Source organism: Castor canadensis, chromosome 12 (assembly GCF_047511655.1).
Source record: "Castor canadensis chromosome 12, mCasCan1.hap1v2, whole genome shotgun sequence".
In the NCBI taxonomy this organism is placed as follows: domain Eukaryota; kingdom Metazoa; phylum Chordata; class Mammalia; order Rodentia; family Castoridae; genus Castor; species Castor canadensis.
Genome location: NC_133397.1, coordinates 93,049,091 through 93,073,353, shown reverse-complemented (window position 1 = coordinate 93,073,353; position 24,263 = coordinate 93,049,091). Strand labels below are relative to the sequence as shown.

Here is a 24,263-nt window from a genome sequence, read left to right as displayed (position 1 = left end):
AAAGATGAAATGAACACTAGTCCAGCATTGCCAACAGGCAGGTAGAACTCAGCCGAAGTGAAGTGCTACAACTGGGCTCAGAAGGAAGATGAGTAGATTCCAGGGCAAGCAGGAAGAAGAGCTGGGGAGATAGATCACCAAGGTGCCAGGGGACATAATCTCCAGTGAGTTCCCTTTTACAGGAACGTGCACATTAGAGGAAGGGCATTTTAAGGGAGTCCTATTGTTCTAAATATCCACTCACAACACAAATGGAAGCATTTCATGAGAGCAGGATAGTCAGCTGAGATTGCTGGAGAATAAAGACCAAGTACAGTGGTGTAAGTGCTCAGCAGTGAGATCCTGACATCAGTTCACAAGGCTTTCACAAAGACCCAGGGAAACCTCTGTCACTCAGCTTTCTCCTCCACTTTGTGCATGTTTCTTTGGTGTGCAGTCCAGTGTCTTTTATGTGTCCCAGTTTGGGTTAATCACAGCTTTACAGTAAGGCCCATATTAATGTCTTATCAAAGTTAATGCACGCATGAGTGATTAAGAACTTCAGATACCATCAGCCCTCCATAGCCATGGGTTCTGCATTCATGGATTTTATTCAGAAAAATAAATTTGCCTCTGAACTGAACATGTACAGGCTTTAAAATGGTCATTATTCTCTATGCAATATAGTATAGCATCTACTTACATAGCATTTCCATTGTACATCTGGAGATGACTTAAAGTGTAAGAGAGGCTGTGTACAGGTTCTCGGAAAACACTGCACCATTTTACATAAGGAAGTTGAGCACCCACAGGTTTTGGTATGGCACGTGGTCCTGGAACCCATCCCCCATAGGTATCAAGGGATGACTGTGTGTACGTGTGGAGCTGTGTGGAGCATGCTCATGGGAACTATGAAAGACGTTTGCTTTTTCCCTATACCTATGCAGTAATTTAGTACTGGTCCTGCTATTTATCAACTAAACTAAGCTCTCTAAGCCTCTTACCCATTTGTAACAGATCCAACAGTAGCCTTCCTAATAAGGTAGGGTGTTAGGATTAAATAAGATAAAACATACAGAACACTGAGTACTCTGCTTGGGACATAAAAATCCAAAAATAATATTAATCAGTAGGGCTATCTATCATCTTCTTCCTCATCATTCTTTATTGAACTCAGTCATCAAAAATACTAGTGATAAGTGCTTCAATTATTTCAATTTTGCAAATATCCTGATAATTTTAAGAAGTAACTAAGAAAATCTAGCTGTGTCCGTGTGTTTAAGGCATTGACATAGCTTACACAATTATTTTAAATTTCTTTTCCTATTAAATTAGACAATTTTGTCTGGACTATAAACTACCAATTGATATCTTAAAATATTTCACAAACAGAAAGGAAAATTGTTGGCTCATTACAGTGGCTCATGTCTATAATCCCAGCTATGCAGGAGGCAGAGGTAGGAGGATCATGACCCGAGGCTGGCCCTGGGCAAAAACACAAGACTCTACCTAAAATATAACAATCAAAAAGCACTGGAGGTGTGGCTTAAGTGTAGACCACCTGCTTGGCAAGTGCAAGACCCTGAGTTCAAAAAACAAACAAATAAAAAAACAAAAGGAAACATTGATTTAAGCAAGATGAACAGTGCCAGACTTCTTTTTTTTTTTTTTTTGTGATACTGGGGTTTGAACTAAGGGTCTACACCTTGAACTACTCCACCAGTCCTTTTGTTTTGTGATGGGGTTTTTTTTTTTTTTTAAGATGAGTCTCACTAACTACTTCCCTGGACTGGCTTTAAGCTGCAATCCTGATCTCTGCCCCCTGAGTAGCTAGGGTTATAGGTGTGAGTTTGGTAAAATGTTTCTTTTTTTTTTTGGCAGCACTGGGGTTGAACTCAGGGCTTCATGCTTGCCAGGCAGGCACTCTTACCACTTGAGCCACTTCACCAACCCTCTCTGACTTCTTATGAAGGTTTAATTTAGAATTTTTCAACTTTAAAATGATGCAGAAGTGATACACATTCAGCAGAAACTGTAGATCAATTTTGAACTTGGATTTTTCCCAGCTAGTAATAAGCCCACAATGCTCCTCATTGGGCATACCATCGCAAAAGGAGACAGCCAGCACTCTACAGTGTGCTGTGTTGCCAACGGATTCTTTTTTTGATGTAGGTATTCATAAATAAATTGAACAAGATATTTAACACTTCATAATAAAATGGGCTCTGTGCTAGATGGGTTTGCCCAACTGCAGACTGATGTAAGTATTCTGAGCACATGTAAGCTGTGATGTTTAGGAGATTAGGTGTGTTGAGTGCATTTTTGACTTATGATATTTGCAACTTAAGGTGAATGTATCAGGATATTACTTCATTGTAAGTCAAGGAGTATTGGTATGGAGGGAAAAGGCTGTGTACTGTCAAAATAATGCTGGGGGTTTGGGGCTAGCATACTTACTGTGTGTTCTGAGTCATTGTCACCAGAAGACTGCACGACTTACTTGCTCATCCCCTCAGGGACCTCAGGTTAGTAGATTCCACATATCATAAGTGCCATTAAGAAGTGTTGCTGTATTGGTTTATTGCAAAAAATCTGAAGGACTTTCTGACCAATTCAGACTAACAAAAAAGCCAATTTTTAAAAAATATATCCTCTGCTGTGTCAGATATCTTAGTTCAAAGTTGCTCAGTGAAGTGATCTGACAGGTGTGATGTCTAAGATGAAAGTGGAATATAAGATTAACACTTACATGCATTTCATCCTTCACCCCCCAAATCAAAGCAAGGTAGGGACACTTAGGGAATCCTTCCACAGCAGTGGTTGCTGAGAAGTGTGGGTTCCCACTGTGAGAAGCTGCAGAAACTGCCTTTGGAATAGCAGCTTTGCACGCACAAGGTGGTGCTTACAGAGTATGCATGGGGTGACTCATGTCTGTTTGTGCCTTAATTCACAGGGCTCATCCTGAGCCCTACAAATAACTCTCTCTGTGACCTTAAGAAGAACACTGTGGGCAAAGATGACAATTTTGGGACATTTAGCTTTGCATTTTTGAAAACTACATAAAAGTATGGCAGTCTTCTAACTGTAAGACAATTTTCTCACAAAAATTAGCAATAATTTCTTGCTACCCTCATGTATTCAGCTGTTTTTCACATTTCACAGTTTTGGAATTTCATTTTTAAAAGTTTGCTAAATTGGGATCCAATTGAAGGCCACATTTTGATGTTCTTAATTTTTCTTGTTTTCTCCTATGTCAGATTTTCTGTTGAGGAACTGGACAGTCTATAGGGTTTCCCAGTTTCGGTTTTGTTTGTTTTATTCATGTGGAATTTTCCTTTGCACCCTGTAGCTCCTGTAAATTAATGATAGATCTAGATGTTTGATCAGATGCAACTTTGATTATTATTATTATTTTGACTGGACTACTTATCAGTGGTGTCTTTTCATTAGGAATCATGTAATGTCTGCCTCTCTCTCTGTGGTGTTTTATTGTCCATTGATAATCTTTGCCTAGATCTATTAATGCCTTAGTATTGTAAAATGTGTATTCTATCTCACTTCCCTCATTTAAAGCCAGAATAACTGAAGAAAGAAACTTCTCCTTGTCAACTATTTAGATAAAAATCTAATGTACAGATTTTATAGGGAGGGCCTGTTAATTATTTGATTCCTTCTCTCCACTTTTTAAAAACTAGTTTTAAAATAATGAGTTGGCTCTCTAGCATATGTCCCAGAGGCTTAATGAGTTGAGTTTCTTTTTCTTTTAAGTGTAATTATTAACTCCTGGATTAAATTATTTTTAATGTGTTTCAATCCATTTCATTACCATCTTTGCTGCTGTTCAAATTGTAATGCTTTGGCCAGTGGAGGCCTGTTCAAGTCAGTTCCTGAGTCCTTTTGGCAAGATGTGAGTGGTCTAGAATGTTTCTTTCTCTGATGGTGCAGGCTTTCCTCGTACCTTAGAATCAGTCATTTCTCAAGGGTCTCACTTTTCATACAGAGAAATGTCACTTGATGGCTGTATCCTGAGATGTCATCACTACTGGGTTGGTCTTTGAGCCTTTTCAGTGTGCAAAACTAAGATATATCTCATATATATATGTATATATGTATATATATGTATATAATTGTTAAAAAGATAAATTAGAAGTTTATACCCATAATGCAGCTCTGATTCATAGTTTTTACTTATCCTTATTAATCTTTTCAACTTCAGTTCACACCAACATAAATACTTATCTGACCATCCTATAAGCAAGTAGCAGAACGACACTGCCACAACTACCACTGCAGGTTTTCTCCTTTTTGTCCTTTTGGCATATCTTAATATGGATGTATAGTCAAGTTTTCTTTTTTAACTCAGGGCCTCACACTTGCTAGGCAGGTGCTCTACCACTTGAGCCATGCGCCAAGGCCTTTTTTTGACTTAGTTATTTTTCAGATAAGGTATTGTATTTATTCCCAGGATGACCTGAATTGTGATCCTCCATTTATTCTTCCTGCATAGCTGGGATGACAGGTGTATGCCACCACACCCAGCTTGTTTTGTTGAGATGAACTCTCATGAAATTTTTGCCTGGGCTGGCCTCAAACCACCATCCCCCTGGTCACTACCTCCTGAATAGCTAGGATTCTACATTTAGCAGCTGTGCCCAGCTAAGTTTTTATATTTTAAAGTCACTTATCATAGTTCTGTTACTAATCTGGCTGGGGCCGTTATGCTCTTTGCAGATAGGAATTGTAGGTTGGTGAGGAGTAGCTCTTTTAGTGCTGGTAATCCTGGCCCCTTAAGTGCCCAAGGCCAAAGGACTGGACTGACAGAACCAGAGGCTTACAACTCCAATCCCCAAGGACTGGGGGCCTGTTGTTCCAGGCTGTATGCCAGGACCCAAGTTGGAGGCTTGTCACTCTGCTCTTTAACCACCAGCACCCCAGGCCTTGACAGCTATAGTAACCCTTGGTGGCTTTCACCAGCAGTGAGTGGCAGCAGACAGCACCTGCTAGTGTTACAGGTCTCCAGTGTGGGATCCTCAGCCCTACAGTGACAAGTGTCTGAGATTCTTGACCCTTAAGGCTTGGAAGCACCCTGGAGCTCTCCACAGAACAGGGCCTGCAGTTTCTCATTGACTCTTTCTTTCTCCAGCCTCAGCTCTGCTCTCTCTTGTCTCTGCCATCCTTTGTTGTCTTTGCTGCTTAAGTTCCCCATCATTTCTACCCCAGCCACTCTCCAACTGCCTTCTAGTCATGACTGCCACTGCCACCATCTTTGCTGCTGCTACCAGTCAGTCATGATTTAGCAGTATTTAACAGCGTGCTGGTGAAGCTTAACTCCTGGAACTTTCTCAACTAAACCCCAGCAGCACAGCAACTAAGAGATAGCATAGATAAATGGGACCTCATAAAACTAAAAAGCTTCCGTTCATCAAAAGAAATGGTCTCTAAACTGAAGAGAACACCCACAGAGTGGGAGAAAATATTTGCCAGCTACACATCAGACAAAGGACTGATAACCAGAATTTATAGGGAACTTAAAAAACTAAATTCTCCCAAAACTAATGAACCAATAAAGAAATGGGAAAGTGAACTAAACAGAATTTCTCAAAAGAAGAAATTCAAATGGCCAAAAAACACATGAAAAAATGTTCACCATCTCTAGCAATAAAGGAAATGCAAATTAAAACCACACTAAGATTCCACCTCACCCCTGTTAGAATAGCCATCATTAGCAACACCACCAACAACAGTTGTTGGTGAGGATGCAGTAAAAAAGGAACCCTCTTACACTGTTGGTGGGAATGTAAACTAATACAACCACTCTGGAAAAAAATTTGGAGGCTACTTAAAAAGCTAAACATTGATCTACCTTATGATCCAGCAATACCACTCTTGGGGATATACCCAAAGACTGTGACACAGATTACTCCAGAGGCACCTGCACACCCATGTTTATTGCAGCACTATTCACAATAGCCAAGGTATGGAAACAGCTATGATGCCCCACTACTGACAAATGGATCAAGAAAATGTGGTATCTATACACAACGGAATTTTATGCAACCATGAAGAGGAACGAAATATTATCATTCACTGGTAAATGAATGGAATTGGAGAACATCATTCTGAGTGAGGTTAGTCTGGCCCAAAAGACCAAAAATTGTATGTTCTCCCTCATATGCAGACATTAGATCAAGGGCAAACACAAGAAGGGGATTGGACTTTGAGCACATGATAAAAGCGAGAGCACACAAGGGAGGGGTGAGGATAGGTAAGACACCTAAAAAATTAGCTAGCATTTGTTGCCTTCAATGCAGAGAAACTAAAGCAGATACCTTAAAAGCAACTGAGGAGAATTCCAAGATGGCGGCTAGAGGTAGGAAGCAGAAAGCGACCCTCCTATAGTGAAATCTTGGAGAGACGCTGGAGACACACTTTGCAGGCATAATCACCGAGAAAAGGCATAACTTTGACTCCTCCACATCTCCAGCCGGCGCAGAGAATCTCCACTTCACGTTAAACGGAGAACCGAGGAGGCCCCCGGGCCGCCAGTGGCCAGCGCCCATACGGCTTGGGAAGACGCGGACCAGGTGAGCTTCGCGGTACCGCGGTTCCCCCACAGACAAGCCTGGGCCAGAGCAGCATAGCCCCCTGGACAGACTGACCTCCACCCAGGAAAAAAAGAGAAACTGAGTACTAAGCAATAAGAACAGTTAAAACACGCTGGAAAGAAGGTGGGGCGCCCTGAGCGCTGAAGATTGGGGGAAGGGAAGCCTTCCCGGGACTGTAAATAAACGAGCCGGGCGGGCCAGAGAGGCTCTGGTGGGAGCGGGGCGCGCCCAGCAACCAGGAGCAGGGACGCTTGTGAGAGGAGGGAAGACCCACTTCCCATGTGAACTGTAAATAAACACGCAGGCCTGACAACGCGGGGCAGTGTCGCCTTTCCCAGTGCTTGGAAAGGGAAAAGCCTGTAGCAGAGGCCCCCCGCACAGGAGAACTCTGAGCAAACAAAGCCTGTGGGACCAGGTGAGTGCTAAGCTCACCCCAGAGATCTGCATAAATAACGCCGCCAGCTACAGGCTGAGAGCAGCAGGCAGGCAAGCCACAGTTGCAGATACCACTCTCAGAACTGCCTCCAGACGCTTTTTTTTCTTTTTCTCCCTACCTTTGATGAGAGAACAACCGAATTACACCTGCAAGCCGAAAAACTTACTGAAACTGTATTGCATTTGAACTGGGGACACTTGGTGGGGCTTTTTTTTTTTTTTCTTCTGTGTGTGTGTGTGTAGTTTTGTTCTACTTTATGCATCCCCTTTGATGAGACAACTACAGAACAACATCTGAGGCACCAACTCCAGGACTGGAGATTGAGACGGACATCCAAATTATTAAGACTGAAATTGCATTGCATATAAACTTGGAAGTTTTTTGGTTTTTTGGTTTTTTTTGTTTTTTTTAATTTTCTATTTTCCATTTTATTTTAATTCATTTTTATAAATAGATATTACTTTCATATACTTATTTTTTATTTTTTTTTATCTTTGATTTTCAATCCTCTCTCTGTCACTCTATTGTCTGTTCAGCTTACTGTCGATTAGTACACTAACACTCCCTGTTTATACCTTTGAAACTCTCTTGTCTGATACCTTGTTCTGCTTTCTCCCTCTTGTCTGTATATTTGTTTTCCCCTTTTCTTTAACCTCTTGCTTTCCATCTCAGCTCACTCTTCCATTCTCAATATTACCATTGTTATTATTACAAGCTAGAAAATACTTAATTACACACAGTACAGGGACAGTAACAACACCAAGGACAATGACAGGAAGACAGAAAAAACAAGGAAACCAGTTTCCCCACAGCAAAAAATTAGTACAGGAACCAGAGGGGAATGAAGAGAACAGAAACTCAGAGCCAGACTCCAACAAAATGAAGATAAACTATGCCAAAGGACCCAATGAAGCCTACAAGAATAATTTAAAAGAAGACATACTACAAGTACTCAATGAGAATTTTATAGAGATGATACTGGATAGGGTCAACCAAAATGTACAGGAGACACTCAAGAAATTCCAAGACAATAAAAATAGAGAATTTGAAAAAGCAAAAGAAGAAATAAAGGAAACCATAGAAGCACTGTATAAACACCAAAGTGAAAGAGAGAACACAATGAATAAATGGATAAATGAACTCAGGACAAAAATAGACAACAATAAAGAAGAAAACAGCCAGGATATGGAAAACCTCAGAAAAAAGAACGAAACAGAACTGCACAACAAAACGGAAGGCCAATCCAGCAGAATAGAACAAACAGAAGACAGAATCTCAGAACTTGAAGATGAAATGGTAATTAAAGGAAAAACTGAAGAACTACTAATTAAACAACTCAAGACCTGTGAAAAGAAAATGCAAGAACTCACCGACTCCATCAAAAGACCAAACTTGAGAATCATGGGCATCGAAGAAGGAGAAGAGGTGCAAGCGAAGGGAATGCGTAATATATTCAACAAAATAATAACGGAAAATTTCCCAAATCTAGAGAAAGATATTCCCATACAGATGCAAGAGGCCTCCAGGACACCAAACAGACCAGATCAAAATAGAACTACTCCACGACATATCATCATTAAAACAACAAGTTCAGAAACTAAGGAAAGAATATTGAAGGCTGCAAGAGAGAAAAAACAAGTAACATACAAAGGTAAACCCATCAAAATCACAGCAGACTTCTCAACAGAAACATTAAAAGCAAGAAGAGCGTGGGGTGAGATCTTCCGGGCACTGAATGAAAATAACTTCAACCCCAGGATACTCTACCCAGCAAAGCTATCATTCAAAATAGATGGAGCAATAAAAGTCTTCCATGATAAGCAGAAACTAAAACAATATGTGACCACAAAGCCACCATTACAAAAGATTCTGCAAGGGATCCTGCACACAGAAAGTGACACCCAACTTAACCATGAAAAGGCAGGCAGCACCAAACCACAGGATAAGAAAAAGCAAGACAGTAGAGAGTAACATCAAGTTAGGTACACACAATCAAACCTTCAAACAACTAAGATAACTAAATGGCAGGAATCACCACATACCTATTAGTACTAACACTTAATGTTAATGGACTTAATTCACCCATCAAAAGACACCGTTTGACAAAATGGATTAAAAAAGAAGATCCAACAATTTGTTGCTTACAGGAGACTCATCTCACCGACAGAAATAAGCATATGCTTAGGATGAAAGGCTGGAAGAAGATTTACCAAGCCAATGGCCCCCGAAAACAAGCAGGAGTAGCAATACTTATCTCTGACAAAGTAGACTTCAAACCTACATTGATCAAACGAGATAAAGAAGGACACTCCATACTAATAAAAGGGGAAATAGACCAAAAGGAAATAATAATCATCAATCTGTACGCACCCAATGTCAACGCACCCAATTTCATCAAACATACCCTGAAAGACCTAAAAGCATATATAAACGCCAACACAGTGGTTGTGGGAAACTTTAACACTCCATTATCATCAATAGATAGGTCATCCAAACAAAAACTCAATAAAGAAATCCAAGATCTAAAATATGCAATAGATCAAGTGGACCTAGTAGATGTCTACAGAACATTTCATCCAACCTCTACACAATATACATTTTTCTCAGCAGCCCATGGAACCTTCTCCAAAATAGATCATATCCTAGGGCACAAAGCAAGCCTCAGCAAATATAAGAAAATAGAAATAATACCATGCATACTATCTGACCACAATGCAGTAAAAGTAGAACTCAACAACAAAAGTAAAGACAAAAAACATGCAAACAGCTGGAAACTAAATAACTCATTACTTAATGAAGAATGGATCATCGATGCAATAAAAGAGGAAATTAAAAAGTTCCTAGAAGTCAATGAAAATGAAAACACAACCTACCAGAACCTATGGGACACAGCTAAGGCAGTCTTGAGAGGAAAGTTTATAGCCATGAGTGCATATATTAAAAAGATTGAAAGATCCCAAATCAATGACCTAATGATACATCTCAAACTCCTAGAAAAACAAGAACAAGCAAATCCCAAAACAAATAGAAGGAGAGAAATAATAAAAATAAGAGCTGAAATCAACGAAATAGAAACCAAAAAAAACATACAAAGAATTAATGAAACAAAAAGTTGGTTCTTTGAAAAAATAAACAAGATCGATAGACCCCTGGCAAACCTGACTAAAATGAGGAGAGAAAAAACCCAAATTAGTAGAATCAGGAATGCAAAAGGGGAGATAACAACAAACACCATGGAAGTCCAGGAAATCATCAGAGACTACTTTGAGAACCTATATTCAAATAAATTTGAAAATCTAAAAGAAATGGACAGATTTCTAGATACATATGATCATCCAAAACTGAACCAAGAGGAAATTAATCACCTGAATAGACCTATAACACAAAATGAAATTGAAGCAGCAATCAAGAGTCTCCCCAAAAAGAAAAGTCCAGGACCTGATGGATTCTCTGCTGAATTCTATCAGACCTTTAAAGAAGAACTGATACCAACCCTCCTTAAACTGTTCCATGAAATAGAAAGGGAAGGAAAACTGCCAAACACATTTTATGAAGCCACTATTACACTTATCCCAAAACCAGGCAAAGACACCTCCAAAAAGGAGAACTATAGGCCAATCTCCTTAATGAACATTGATGCAAAAATCCTCAACAAAATAATGGCAAATCGAATTCAGCAACACATCAAAAAGATTATTCACCACGACCAGGTAGGCTTCATCCCAGGGATGCAGGGGTGGTTCAACATATGAAAATCAATAAATGTAATAAACCACATTAACAGAAGCAAAGACAAAAACCACTTGATCATCTCAATAGATGCAGAAAAAGCCTTTGATAAGATCCAACATCATTTCATGATAAAAGCTCTAAGAAAACTAGGAATAGAAGGAAAGTTCCTCAACATTATAAAAGCTATATATGACAAACCTACAGCCAGCATTATACTTAACGGAGAAAAATTAAAACCATTCCCTCTAAAATCAGGAACCAGACAAGGATGCCCACTATCTCCACTCCTATTCAACATAGTACTGGAATTCCTAGCCAGAGCAATTAGGCAAGAAGAAGGAATAAAAGGAATACAAATAGGTAAAGAAACTGTCAAAATATCCCTATTTGCAGACGACATGATCCTATACCTTAAAGACCCAAAAAACTCTATTCAGAAGCTTCTAGACATCATCAATAGCTATAGCAAGGTAGCAGGATATAAAATCAACATAGAAAAATCATCAGCATTTCTATACACTAACAATGAGCAAACGGAAAAAGAATGTATGAAAACAATTCCATTTACAATAGCCTCAAAAAAAATCAAATACCTAGGTGTAAACCTAACAAAAAATGTGAAAGACCTCTACAAGGAAAACTATACACTTCTGAAGAAAGAGATTGAGGAAGACTATAGAAAGTGGAGAGATCTCCCATGCTCATGGATTGGTAGAATCAACATAGTAAAAATGTCTATACTCCCAAAAGTAATCTATATGTTTAATGCAATTCCCATCAAAATTCCAATGACATTCATCAAAGAGATTGAAAAATCTACTGTTAAATTTATATGGAAACACAAGAGGCCACGAATAGCCAAGGCAATACTCAGTCAAAAGAACAATGCAGGAGGTATCACAATACCTGACTTCAAACTATATTACAAAGCAATAATAATAAAAACAGCATGGTACTGGCACAAAAACAGACATGAAGACCAGTGGAACAGAATAGAGGATCCAGATATGAAGCCACACAACTATAAGCAACTTATCTTTGACAAAGGAGCTAAAAATATACGATGGAGAAATAACAGCCTCTTCAACAAAAACTGCTGGGAAAACTGGTTAGCAGTCTGCAAAAAACTGAAACTAGATCCATGTATATCACCCTATACCAAGATTAACTCAAAATGGATCAAGGATCTTAATATCAGACCCCGTACTCTTAAGTTGATACAAGAAAGAGTAGGAAATACTCTGGAGTTAGTAGGTATAGGTAAGAACTTTCTCAATGAAACCCCAGCAGCACAGCAACTAAGAGATAGCATAGATAAATGGGACCTCATAAAACTAAAAAGCTTCTGTTCATCAAAAGAAATGGTCTCTAAACTGAAGAGAACACCCACAGAGTGGGAGAAAATATTTGCCAACTATACATCAGACAAAGGACTGATAACCAGAATATACAGGGAACTTAAAAAACTAAATTCTCCCAAAACTAATGAACCAATAAAGAAATGGGCATGTGAACTAAACAGAACTTTCTCAAAAGAAGAAATTCAAATGGCCAGAAAACACATGAAAAAATGCTCACCATCTCTAGCAATAAAGGAAATGCAAATTAAAACCACACTAAGATTCCACCTCACCCCTGTTAGAATAGCCATCATCAGCAACACCACCAACAACAGGTGTTGGCGAGGATGTGGGGAAAAAGGAACCCTCTTACACTGTTGGTGGGAATGTAGACTAGTACAACCACTCTGGAAAAAAATTTGGAGGCTACTTAAAAAGCTGGACATCGATCTACCATTTGATCCAGCAATACCACTCTTCGGGATATACCCAAAAGACTGTTACTCCAGAGGCACCTGCACATCCATGTTTATTGCGGCACTATTCACAATAGCCAAGTTATGGAAACAGCCAAGATGCCCCAGCACTGACGAATGGATTAAGAAAATGTGGTATCTATACACAATGGAATTTTATGCAGCCATGAAGAAGAACGAAATGTTATCATTCGCCGGTAAATGGATGGAATTGGAGAACATCATTCTGAGTGAGGTTAGCCTGGCTCAAAAGACCAAAAATCGTATGTTCTCCGTCTTATGTGGACATTAGATCAAGGGCAAACACAACAAGGGAATTGGACTATGAGCACATGATAAAAGCGAGAGCACACAAGGGAGGGGTGAGGATAGGTAAGACACCTAAAAAACTAGCTAGCATTTGTTGCCCTTAATGCAGAGAAACTAAAGCAGATACCTTAAAGCAACTGAGGCCAATAGGAAAAGGGGACCAGAAACTAGAGAAAAGGTTAGATTAAAAAGAATTAACCTAGAAGGTAACACCCACGCACAGGAAATCAATGTGAGTCAATGCCCTGTATAGCTATCCTTATCTCAACCAGCAAAACCCCTTGTTCCTTCCTATTATTGCTTATACTCTCTCTACAACAAAATTAGAGATAAGGGCAAAATAGTTTCTGCTGGGTATTGAGGGGGGGAGCGGGAGGGGGTGGAGTGGGTGGTAAGGGAGGGGGTGGGGGCAGGGGGGAGAAATAAACCAAGCCTTGTATGCACATATGAATAATAAAAGAATAAAAAAAATCTCCTGTTCCAGTGTCCCAGGGAGAGGTGGATCCCTCTAATCTGTCTCAGTTCCTCTCTGCATGGTTATGCTACCAATTGAATTAACAGGCTTTTTTGTTTGCTTTTGATTTTTATGGCTTGCTTTTGAAAATGTATTTAATTCATTTAATAAATAATGTAAATTAGTTATATAATTCCAAATTCAGATCTAACCAAACAAAGTATGTTCAAAGGGTTGAATGTATTGTTGCATCTGTTTCTTCTACATTATTCTCTCTCTCCTAAGTACAATAACTGATGAGCAGTAAGCTTTAAAACAAATCAATAAATAGAAATTAAGAATCTATTTTGTAACAAAGATGCATACCTGGGAAAGGCTGGAGAGAAGAGCCTTAAGATTTCATCTCTTAGCACAGGCAGAAGGGCAAGAACAAGGCAGAGCTGGAATTTGCTTGCCTAAGTGTTGGAGTACCTAAGCCTCATAGCTACTCTGAAGACTGGGAATTTAGTTTTCTTCTCTTCTCTTTGACTCTCCCTCATATTCTCTCTCTTTCCCTCTCTCCATCCCTCCCTCTCTTTCTTGTAAATCTGTCACAACTGACTACTAAGCTAAAGGAATAAGGTCTTCAGAGATAACATGATAAAGAATACAGTCTTTAAAAATATAGTTTAGAAAAGTCCTCACCTATATTAGTATGATCCACAGCAACCAAAAATAAACCCTGGAAAAGGAGAAGCTGATATGCATAGTAATTCCGTTACTACGTTAGTTAGCTCAGGCCGTCCTGACAAAATACCACAGACTGGGTGGTTTTAACAACAAATGTTAGTTTTGTAGGCTGGGAAGTCCAAGATCAAGGTCCTGGCCAGTTCAGTTTCTGGTGAGGACTCTCTTCCTGGCTTCTTAGCTACCTTTTTGCCATTTCCTCATTTGACAGACAGAAAGAGAGAGAAAGAGCTCTCTGGTATCTTTTCTTATAAGTACATAAATCTTATTGTATCAGGACCCAATTCTTATGACTTCATTTATCCTTAACTAGGACATTCTTCTATGCCTTTTCTATAAATATTGTCACATTGGAGGTTGGGGCTTCAACATATGAATTTTGTGTGTTTGGGGTGGGGCACAATTTATCCCATAGCTACTACAATCTCTGAAATGCTCAATTTTCAACAACAATGTTGGATTCATGTGAAGAAACAAGACAGTATACCATATTCATAGAAAAAAGAAGAAATTAACAGAAATTATCACAAATTTGGGATTAGCAAAGAGGTCAAATCAATTTTCTTAAGAAATGCAAGTCTTCAGGTAGCAGTTGTCAAGCAGTGGCTTCCAAGGAAACCCTGTCATTTGCAGCAACAAGATAGAAAAGGTGGACATTATGGTAAGCGAAATAAGCCAGACACAAGAAGACAAGGACCATGTGTTCTCCCTCACATGTGGAAACTAAAAAAAGTTGACCTGAATATCTAATAGTGATTACTAGAGGCTGTCTGGTGGAGGGAGGGGGTAAAAGGAAGTTGTATAAAAGGTACTGAAGTACAGTTAGAAGGAAGGAATGAGTTGATCATTCACAATAGCCTATCATATATTTTATGAAGACCCTGGAGAGAGGCTCCAAACATAAACAACTGATAAGGAAAGGAAATTTGCTAATCACTCTGATTTGATCAATGCATGCTGTATACATGTGCAAAAATATCACACTAAGCCCCATTAATATATAAAAAAAGTAAAAATTAACTTAATTTTAAAGTGACAATTTTATTTTATTAAAGAGCATAGTACTATATGACGCATGTTTGTAAAAGAAGAACATTGATCCAAAATCAAAATGTTATACTCTGGGCTATACTTTCCAAAAAATTCTTTCTGATTATATTTCCATTTTCAGACCTACTCAGTTATTAAAATCTGGGTTTTTTGCCTTTAAATTTTTTCTTCTCATTGACACTGAAGCTCCTCTTTCACTTTTATCACTTCTACCTGAACAATTGCGAGATCTCGAAAAAAGTGCTTTTGAAACAAGAGGAAAAAAGTAGTAGCTTCAGCTCTGATTGAGGACTGTTTCTTTGCATCTCAGTGTTTCTCTTTCTCACCCTCAGGTGTGAGAATAAAGTTTTTAGGCACAGAGAAATTCAAGTTTATCCATGTTAAACATTACTTCGTAGAATACACCCTCCTCCTAGAAGAGATGGCTCAGCCTAGAAATGAAGTAAGAAATATATGAGATAAGCAGGGATCACTTTGACATTTTGTAGTGCCAGAGAGGAAGAAAGTATTTTAAAATATTTTAAAAAGTATGTGTGTGTGTGTGTCTGTGTGTGTGTTTGTGCAGGGGGATGGGATGGGCCTGTGTCAGAGGGACTCAGTAACTAACTTTAAGAACTCCCAGTGGCCAATGCTGGGACAGTTTAAGCAATAAAATAAAATAGTGCTGGATTGTAACCCAAAGTGTAACTATGCCCAAGTCCCCATGAATCTAAAGCAATAGTGGAGTAAGTAAGTAAATGGGAGAGGAGACAGATCAAAGGTAGAGTATAATTCCACGCTTCTTACCTCTGTCTTCTTATGGTGACCTCCATGTGATAAACTGCCAGTCAGCCAATCAAGGTCAACATGGACTGCATGATGTCACGTTGATAAGTATGTATCTTGACATCATGTGATAAAAAGGACCCTTTACCTTTGTAGTGTTTGTCTCAGAAAATGTATAACCCAGTCTAACATGAAAAAAAAAAAAGCAGGCAAATCTCATATCCGGCTAGTATTCCTCAAAACTAAGGCCATCAGAAGAAAGAAAGTCTGAGAGACAGGCAAGAGGAGCCTAAGGAGGCAAGACAACTGAGTATTTTGTTCTCTTGGATGAGTCCTGGGACACAGAAAGAGTATTAGGTAAAAACTAAGGAAATCTGAATATATTACGGACTTTGGTTAGAAATGTGTCGTGCTGATTAATTGTGAATGCACCATACTGCTGTTAGACGTTAATGAGAGGGGAAATAGAGAAATGGGTATGTGAGAATTTATGCACCATATTTGCAATTTTTCTGTGAATCTATAGCTATTCTAAAAATGAAATCATTAAAAAATTCCAGCTCCCCATTTCAGTGCAAAGAGAGAACGCCAGCTTGTACTCTTCCCACGTTTTAGATGTGTCTGTTGTCTCTGGGTCTTTGGTCAGTTTTATCATTTAAAGGCAGCCAGAACAGGAGCCAACAGGAAGTCCCCTTCATTTTATTGTATAGGATAAAATCCTTTACTGTGAGTAATAAAACAGCAGAGATCTGCTTTTCAGGATGTGCAAAAGATCTAGTCTTAGAGAAACTGGTTTCCATGGTGCCAATTTAGGTTGCCTCTGTTTTTCCTAATTTGTTGTCTTTGTCTGTCTGGGCTGACTAAATGCTAAAAGTCACAATTCTTTGAAGAAATGTTAAGCCTTGCCATGGAATGAAGAATGAAAACATGGCTTTTGATGATGTAGAAGCAAACTTTAGCAGACAATGTAAAGAAATTAGGGTATAGGAGAGCACAATGTGTTAAGTTAGTCTTAGTTGCTATCCCAATAGGAAAACATTCCACTGGGAATGTTTAAATGAAATGGGGGAGGCAAGTGGGCACAGTGAGGGTCAACACAGAGCTGGGAGACACTCATCCCAGCAGGAATCTTTTCCCACCTGCAGGCCTGTAAGCAAGGGAAGGAGGGGCTCTTACTGGTTTTCTAGAGGAGGAGTTACCTACAGGGAGCAGAATGAGGTGACATGAAGTGGGATAAGGAGGAAAAATACACACCCCAGCCCCTTCCATTCACAGTGGGTGGGAGTCCTGGTGATGATAGCTCTGAGGCTAAGCCTCCTGGGGCACCAAGCATAGCAAAGAGTGAAGGATGGGGGCTGGGCCAGACAGAAGACAACCACAGTGGTTAGAAACATCAGGAGGTACCTGGGACTTAACAAGCAGGCTTTCCCAGTTCTGTGTTTATTAAACATGACCCCAAAATAGGAGGAAGTCTCTTCACAACACCCACTTCTCAATGCCCAGACTTTATTCTTCTCCATAAAAAGAACCAGGAATCCTGATAAGATAGCTGATTCTAGGTCCCTGGCAGGGAAAAATCAGGCTGGATCTAGAAAATCTAGCAAGGGGCTATGTTGAAAGGACAAAGGGAACAAGTTAAAGGGCTACCCAGTGGCCAAGTTGTGATCATTTGAGCCTTAACTGTTATTATGGTTGTGGTAAGGAGAAGTGAGTGGAGTTCCTAACAGCTTCAGATTAAAGCAGATGCTCAAAAGAAAGACAAATAAAAGGAAAATGCCATTCACTGATAAGTAGTGATAGTACTTAGTTTAGTAAAGAATATATTTTAATAAATGGGAGTACTTACCTCTTTTTGACAGTAAGCGATGTTCAAATGTGTTTGTTTCTCCTGTTAGTGCTATTTATAAAAAATGAACATGCACTTTCTCCTCTTCATGTGTGCTCAAGAAAGAATAAACACAAGAATTGTAAACAAACCAAAGAATCCAGAAAAAGTACAGAGTGAGACCTCAAACAGATTCCAAAAGGATGTTACTAAAATGTCTAAGAAGAGAACTCAATGTGGACTCATTTCTACCAGGAAAGGAAACCTCTTTATGGCTCTACTAAGTATAATACGATGGGAAACCACTATGTACGTTCTGAATACCATGTATGGCTGTAAGCTCTAAGTACCATGTATGACTACAGAGAGCGCATCCTGGGGCCTGGACCCTGGATAAGCAATTCGGGTCATATTAGCTTCCCATAGCTAATGTGATAATTTACCATAAACATAGTGGTGCAAAACCTCCTACATTTGTTCTGTGGTTGTTGAGGCCCCAAGCTGAAATCTAGGTGGCAGCAGTGCCTTGCTTTAGGGAAGGTTCTAGAGAAGCTTCAAAATCCCTGTGGCTGTGGCAGGCAACCATTGGTTCGAAGCTGCGTTGCCCCACTCTCTGCTTCTGTGGTGAGATCCTGTTGCCTCCTCACCTCTTTTTGTTGGAGTGTGTGTGTCAATTCTCCCTGGAGTGTTTCTTCCAAGAACACTTGTCAATGCGTTTCGGACTCATCCAAATAACCCAGAATGATCTCTGCAACTTGGTATCCTTAGTTACATTTGCAAAGACTCTGTTCTCAAATAGGTCATATTCACAGGCTCCTTGTTTAGGGCATGGATGTATCTTTTTGGGGGCTACTCACTATCCAACCTACCATAGTGGGGGAGAATGACTAATGCTGTTTAAAAAAATACCAGAACCTAAGCAGAAGTCCTATTGAATAGCACCTCCCCACTCTCCTGCTGTGGGCAGGGTAAAGTCCCAGTGATGCAGGATGAGTAAGTCCTAGAGACCCGTGTGCAAGCACCATGCTTGCAGTTAACAACACTGTGTTGTGCACTTGAAATTTTTAAGAAAGCGTATCTCATGTTTAATGTTCTTACCACCATAAAAACAGTCTTCTTGAAATTTAATTGCAAAAAGGAAGTGCAGGTTGATGATTTGTAGATCCAGTTTGAATGTCCTTGGGAGAGAAATCATGTCTAGTAGCCACACGTATCAGTTCCCCAACAGCAGCAGGCTTGAGAAAGAATTCTTTTTCTCTGTTGTCCCAGGAAGAAATCAAAATATTACTATACAGTGCCTGGAACTTGATCAAAATAAGTATAGCAATAATCCTACAAACAGTACAAAAGTAAAAAGAAATGAAGTAAATCCATAGCCGTTGATAGCTTATAGTAGTTTTTAATATAAGTAAAGAAGTATATCTTGTAATTATATATGGATTTTTTTTATGCTTTAGGTGCTTAAACTATTTAACATGCCTTGCTAAATTTGTTAAGACCATTTAAAATGTTTTGGACATATAATTAATCAAATTTATAATCAATGTTTCAATTCTCTAAAAATACTGGTTTTCTTAACTTAAAATTAAGTATATTAATTTGTTAAGTTGAGCATTAAATAAATTCCAAATAGTAATGAATATTCCACTTCACATACTCAAGCCCTTTAGACTTTCAATTAATATTTGAGGTACTTCTTCAAGGGGTTGCCGCTTCATTTTCTTGCTTCTCCTGCCCTTTGTAACACCTTCTTAAGCTCCCTCCTCACCTCTGTCTAGAAGGGTGGAGGAGCTTAAGTCTTTGAGATGTAGTGCAGTTGGGCAGTTCATCTCTGAGATGAAGTTTCCCAAAGTAATCCACATCGAATTTACAGTTATCTCAAACCTATCATCAATTTCTTCTTATTAAATTAAATGTTCAGTCACACAGTTATTGTAATTAAGAATTGATTTTTATAGAATAGGTATTTCACTGCAATGCCTCATTCTCTATGCTTATTTCTTCGATGAAATTCTATTTTTGGGCAGAATGGGAATAAATATCTTTTCCCAGGATTGTGGCATTTGCTTTTATGTGTAATATCCATGGTACTTTCCTCTCTGAGAACTAATGCTATATTCTCTACTTAGCTATTTTGGATGTAATGATTACATTCATATTTTTCCTTAACTTTCTGAATATGTCCAACAATGGTTTTTAGGCACAGTGGATATAAAGGTATGCTCCCTTCTACAGATGTGTGACTGGTGGAAATAATTGTTTTCTACTTCTGATTCAACAAGTTGATTCAGAATTGCACTGAGAGTAGCTTTTGATAAAATTTGAGCTCACTTTTTCCTTTATAAGCTTTTATTGCTGGGAGAGGAATAATAAAAATATTCCACATGGTCTTTGGAACAAAGGAAAATTTAGCATAGAAATGCACAACTCTTTCCAAAGTGTGCAATTAGGGTTACACCCACCAGGAGGAACATGAAACTTCTTGGACATCATTAGGGAAAATATGTCAAGGCCTGAAGTCCAAATTGCTCAATAATGGATTGTCTTCCATGACAGTTTAGAGAAATTATAAACATTTTCTCTTTGCCTTTTGAAATGTCTGGGAGATGTCATCTCCGTTTATCTTCTGTTGCTAAATACCTAAGACTCGGTAACTAATAAATTAAAAAGTGTATGTGGCTCATGGTTCTGGATGCTGAGAAGTCCAAGAACATAGTGATGCCATTTTCTGAGCACCTGACTAGGGCATTCTTTGTGCATCACAATATGGTGGAGGGTCTCACATGTTGAGAGAGAAGAGCGCTAGTATGGGCACTCTTTGTCTTCTGGTGCCATGAGAGGGGCCCCACCCTCATGACCTCATCTGACCCTAATTACCTTCCAAGTTTCCATTTCCAGATAAGCTGAGAAATAATTAAGTTTCCAACACATAAACTTTTGTTGGATACATTCAAATCATACTAGATATCCTTCTATATAAACAGAAAAAATATGCATCAAGAGATAAATAAGCTTACCAATTCCTTGAAAAACCCTCCTTCCTTCAGTCAGTGTCTGTTGGGCATTTTTCATGAGACAGTCATGGGGTTGGATGTTGAAGTCACAGAGGTCATGAAGCAAGGGAAGGCTGGAAGTCCCTTTGGAACATGGCATTGCCTGGCTAGTGTATACAACCATCTCGGACTCAATTCACTAAGGGGGCAGGGTACTGGATTTTAATTTTCCAGGGGTGAAGGGGAACACCATCATGACAGATATGAATAAGAAGATAGTTGAATAGAGGTAGTTGGTGAGAACAAAGATTGGAAAACCACATGGATGGGCAAAGGTTGTGTTGACATCATTGTGGATGGGATCAGCTGTACCCAAGATTAGGAAAGACCATCCTAACATAACATGGAGGTCAGCACATATTTCTGCTGCTGGCATGTAGCCCAAACCATCCCCCTCCATTGTACGGACTTGGTCCTGGGGAAACCAGAGTTGTGCTTGAGTGACATTTTGTGTGCCAGGACTGGCTTGACCCTATTGCACTGTGGCTGTGCTGCCCTTACTCCAGCTTGGCTCCGACCTCCTGTTCTTTGTGTGGTGTTCACTGGCTTCCATTCACAGGCCAATAATTTTGGAGAACTCCTGAGTTATTTTCCTGAATGTTGGGGCCATTGTGCATGTGTTGGAAATACAGACTTACCCTCTGGGATCCAATTTAGTAGATTCAATGGACATGTTTCCTGAGCAGGTTAAAGAGGGATATTGGAAATCTGCTGCGTCCTGGTGTGAAGGGTAGCTGGCTTTTTTTTATTGTTTTATTATTCATATGTGCATACAAGGCTTGGGTCATTTCTCCCCCCTGCCCCCACCCCCTCCCTTACCACCCACTCCACCCCCTCCCTCTCCCCCCTACCCCCTCAATACCCGGCAGAAACTATTTTGAAGGGTAGCTAGCTTGAAACACAGCATCAATACTTTGAGTTTGCCATTCAGTTACACTAATGCATGACCATTTGGAACTCTTTTACAAGGGTGTCTGCGGCACAAAGCCACCATTCTTGCTGCATGGGATGATATGTTCTCCATAATAATCCTGTGTGGGTCCGTAAGCAGCTAGCTACCCAACAGTCACAGACCACACCAGGCGTCACATAACAGAAATATCAGCAGTTCTGGCTGTGAATCATCAACCCTCCTGTTCTTTCTCATCTCAATTTTGGGGGATTTTTCTCCTTGGTGGACATTCCTTATACCCGTGAGGTGAGGAATAACTGTGCCCTTTGGTCTCAATACCAGCTTTCCTCTGTTTTTCAGCCTGCAGCTGCCATCTACAACACCACTCCATTGCCTTTGGATTTGGGGACTTTCTGCTATACTCTGTACCCTTCTGTCCTAAGTGGGGTTTCTCCTGGTTTATCATGACCTGTGAGGGGGAATTGATGCCACTTTTGTAACCATTAAGAATCAAAAAATGGAAAGAAGTGACAATTTAAAATTAAACATGAATATGAAGATATAAACTACTTATAAAAGGAAAATAATCTCTTCTGGGAAATTCACTCTGCAGGGATCTTTTAAAAGTCAATTAAGAACTACATGAGCCATAGCAACACAGCTGTATGCCACAAATCAAGGCAAGAAGCAAAAGCTTGTAAATGCAGCACACATTTCTTAAAGTTTTTTACTGGGTGCAGACTGCACACCCCAGTTGTAGGTTGGTGTGGCTTAGTTCCAACAAGCACAAGTCATACACTGACCTCTCATATATGAAACCTTTGGCATCTCAACCCTGGTTGCTAGTACACTGATGTCCTCATGCTGAGTCACCCTAGTTGCAGATATATCAGCAAGGAGATCAAAGCTTCTGAAAGTGGATGGAATACAACTGAGGAAATAGTTTGCATTGGTCTTCCATTTAGAATTGAAATTTCATAGATGATAATGCAAGGTAGGGTCTTCATACTTGGCATATATTTGTAATTTATTCTTTAGTTAATAAACACAGCCATGTTCTTATAAAACAAAGTTCCTGAAGAGATCACACACAATGAAACCAGGTTAACCCAATGTGGCCTCTTCTTTGCCTTCTTGCTGACTTTGAGTCAGAGGTTCTTTGTATTTTATCTCCACATCACCGATGGAGCAAAATCAAGCTGGCTTTAAGAGCTGAAATGAGAAGTACAATAATTTATGTGAGAAGGTTCAACTTGATACAAAGTTATTCACTGTGCTACAGAATTCCACTGCTTAATTTCCACATAGCATTTTCTCTTATTTAGCATAAAAAATTAAATGTCAGTCTACAAACACCCCAGTTAAATGTCATTCACATTGACTTTTGTCTCAAAACTATGTGTAAGATGGAAATACTGGAAATAGATAATCAATGTAATGTAAGAATCACTAACAATGGACACCCGAATCAAATTCAGATTCAGCCCACCATGGAAAACACTTGTGGTTCCCTATGTGTTTTGCACTATAGGGATCCAACTGGACATGACCACGACCATCCTGGTCACATTTTGCCCACAAGGTGACCCTGACATGCATCTCAAGTGCTATAAGACAAAGAAAGCCAAGGAGATGGTCAGCTGAGCATAGTGTTTTGGCTACTCTAGTGCCTGAACTGTTCTTTTTGCTTGCTTTTCTTTTTGCTTATGGGATTGGGGATTAATCCTAGGGCCTTATTGTATTATATCTTAATTGATGTTGAGCATGTAAATAGTTTTTGAGAAAGACCAAGTACATTCTGATTGGCAAGGCCTACCTGGTCTAGTTAGCATAGTCACTTTTTCTGCCTTGGGATACAAGGATCCATCTGTCTTCCTGACACCCAAAATACACTTCTGTCTATAGGTCCCCAATAAATTGAACTTTGTGCAATCCTGCCTAACTCTCTCCTCAGTCTTGCGGCACCTTGTGGCCAGTTCTCATGCAGTGGATTTTCCAAAACAGACAGATGCCATGTGTGCATGTATAGGTATTTAATTCGTACTGAAATCCACCCAGACTTTGCATCACTTACGAAGATAAACTTGACCTTGAACTATCAACTCCCTCGTATTACCCTCTTGAATGTGACATTCTTGTTTATGAGTTCTGTTCAGTACTTGTTCACCATTTTAATGAAACTAATCACTTCTAGGATTAAAATGGAAAAACTGCATCATTGGAAAAGGGTAATAAAATGGCTTTTGAGATATATGTAATCTCTATGGATCTTTGAGAAGACTAGAGAAGATATCAGAGCCAACAAGGAGTGAAGCATTCCCTAATGCAAATTACATTGTTTGTACACAGGATTAATGATGGGCAACTCAGACCAGCCACTACTCACAACAAGCAGGTTGCCTGAGAAGCCACAGATTTATCTGGAGCCATGAGGAAATTCTTAGCTGACCCTCTTGGCCAAGCCGACTGAGGATGCATGCTAATAGAAGCTACATCCTCCCAGTGTCACTTCTTTCTAGCCATAGAAAAAAAGAATGCTTTGGTTTTAGTTACAGTTTCTGTGCATTCCAAGATAGGGTTTTTTTAGGCTGCAGGATATGATTAATCTGTCAATAAGTCTT

At 39.4% G+C, this 24,263-nt stretch overlaps 1 protein-coding gene and 1 long non-coding RNA gene across 4 annotated transcripts in view; one reads left to right on the top strand and one right to left on the bottom strand.

The window, feature by feature from the left end:
• LOC109687857 (NBPF family member NBPF6-like protein) overlaps positions 1-24,263 on the top strand; it is a 480,343-nt gene that overhangs the window by 306,059 nt on the left and 150,021 nt on the right. The gene's annotated exons all lie outside the window — the stretch shown is intronic.
• LOC141414893 (uncharacterized) overlaps positions 22,574-24,263 on the bottom strand; it is a 28,581-nt gene continuing 26,891 nt past the window's right edge. Inside the window, exon 3 of the long non-coding RNA XR_012439857.1 lies at positions 22,574-22,854. This is a non-coding gene — a long non-coding RNA (uncharacterized lncRNA). The remainder of the gene's footprint in view (positions 22,855-24,263) is intronic.